The sequence below is a fragment of the Molossus molossus genome, unplaced genomic scaffold (genome assembly GCF_014108415.1).
Source record: "Molossus molossus isolate mMolMol1 unplaced genomic scaffold, mMolMol1.p scaffold_m16_p_2, whole genome shotgun sequence".
Classification (NCBI taxonomy): domain Eukaryota; kingdom Metazoa; phylum Chordata; class Mammalia; order Chiroptera; family Molossidae; genus Molossus; species Molossus molossus.
This window is the reverse complement of record NW_023425355.1, coordinates 20,853,041-20,855,372: the sequence shown is the minus strand read 5'-3', so window position 1 is coordinate 20,855,372 and position 2,332 is coordinate 20,853,041. Positions and strand designations below refer to the sequence as shown.

At 41.1% G+C, this 2,332-nt stretch overlaps 1 pseudogene; it reads right to left on the bottom strand.

Moving 5' to 3' along the window:
- Window positions 1-868: 868 nt before the first annotated feature.
- Window positions 869-1,400, bottom strand: LOC118636403 (annotated as a pseudogene).
- Between the last annotated feature and the right edge of the window lie 932 nt (window positions 1,401-2,332).

The window sequence follows — 2,332 nt, the reverse complement described above, 5'->3', positions numbered from 1 at the left end:
AGTTCCTCATAATGCTTTGAGATTCATCCACGTTATTGTAGTGTTTCAGTGGTTTATTTAAATTACTGCTGAGTAGTATACCACTGTATAAATACAGCACTGTTTTTTTATTCATTATCATTTTTTTAAAAATATGTTTTCATTCTGGCTGGTTTGTCTCAGCGGTTAGAGCTTCGGCCTATGGTCTGGAGAGACCCGGGTTCAGTTCCTGCTAAGGGCACGTACCTCGGTTGCGGTTTGTCCCCGGCCCTGGTTGGGTTGTGCAGGTGGCAGTCACTCGAAGTGTCCCTTTCACGTTGATTTTTTTTTCTCTCTCTCTCCCTCCCACTCTATCTGAACAAAATATGGAAAAAATGTCCTCGGGTGAGGATAAAAATAAATAATTAAATAAATAAAAATATGTTTTTATTGATTGTTTTAGAGAGAGAGGAAGAGAGATAGAAACATCAATGAGAGAGAAACATCGATCAGCTGCCTCTTGCACGCCCCCTACTGGGATTAAACCCCAAACCCTGGCATGTGCCAGGACCGAGAATCAAGCCAGGACCTCTCAGTCCATGGAATGATGTTCAAACCATTGAGCCACACCAGCTGCACTCATTATCATTTTGAAGGGCATAAAGATGGTTTCCAGTTTGAAGTCATTTTGAGTAGAGTTTCTGTTAACTTTTTGAATATCTGTCTTTTTTTTTTTTTTAACTAAAAGAACTGACAATTTTATTTTCACATTTCACAATACAAATCAAAATTGCTTTTTTGTTTTGTCCCACAACTCCCCTCCCAAACTATTCTCTCAAATAGGAAGAGGGAGTGCGTCTTCCTTGTCATACTGTTAGAAAACACCCAGTCACAGCACCACAATCTCCTGGTGAAGTAGAACAAGTAAAATAAAATTGATAGAAAGAGGTTCCCCTCTCTCCTTATCTGTCTGGTCGAGTCATTCCTGGCCGAGTGGGCACCATCATGGGACGGGCGGGAGGTCTCATCATTGGGGGCCCAGGCATCATTGGCATGTGCCCTCCCATAGGTGGCCTCATTCCAGGAGCAGGTCCCACTGGCATCATCCCAGGAGGAGGAGGACCCATCATTGGCATCATGGGAGGGCCCCCCATATGGGGTGCTGGCATCATACCAGGGCGAGGAGGACCCGGAAGACTGGGGGGAGGTGGGATCATTGCCCCTGCAGGAAGAGGAGCAGAGAATGGAGTAGGAGGGATCTCTCCTTGCTGAAAAACTGCAATTGTTTTGTCAATCAGGCTCTGAGCCTGCTCTTCCATCCATTTCTGATAGTAGTCTTTCACATTCTCTTTGTGTTTCCTACCACTGCAGTGTGTCTTTCTCACAGATGGAGAATCATGGGTGAGGGATGTATCGCAGTAGTCTCAATAGAACTTGGGCATGTTGTCCTCTGAATATCTCTTGATAAATTCCCCAGGAGTGTAACCGCTGAGTAGTAGAGTTGGTATATGTTTAAGTTCCTGAGAAACTGACCAACAGTTTTCCAAAGTGGTTGAACCATTTTACCCATCCAGCAATTAGGAGAGTTCCCGTTACTCCACCTGTTCCCCTACACTAGGTATTGTCAGTCTTTTCAATTCTAGTCATTTCATCCACCAGGACACACTAGTAAATGTGTAGTACTATCCATTGCAGTTGTAATTTTTTATTTCCCTGGTGAAAAAGACGTTGAGCACCTTTTTAAATGTGCTTTCGATCATTCATGTATCTCGTTTTGTAAGGTGTCTATTCAAGTCTCTTACTTATTTGCTGCTGTTGTTGTGTTTTATTTGTGACCTGTAGGAATTATATATTCTGGATGCCTGTGATATAAGAAAATATTTAAAGAAATACAAATTTTATAATTGCATTCATATATGCAGCAATAGTCATTCTGACTCTCTTCTCTTAACTGCAGTGTACAGGAAGGCATTTTCTACTTCCACCTTAGTGCTTTAAAAGGTTTTCTCCTGAGCTTTCCAAAAAAAAAAGAAGAATGTTACCACCGTAATTGGATAGTCTGTGACAACATGTTATAATTTCTTTATTAATTATGATTCTTAATGTAGAGAAAATGAAATCTCGGTGAGTTAGAATTCAGTTGCCCTGCCAAAGTTAATTGCTCCTCCAGAGATGCCAACCTTGGGATGTGCTGGGAGTGTGAAAACAGAACAACTGCTGACTTTAGTATCTGATTTTCCAGTGAGTTAACATTTTTCATGTAATTAGCCCCAGTGTTCTTTTTATATTAACAGATCAACTAATAATATGTTATATTTTAGAAGAAGCAAACAACAGGAAAGTGGCAACATAACAGGAGCGTATTTAAAGGGCA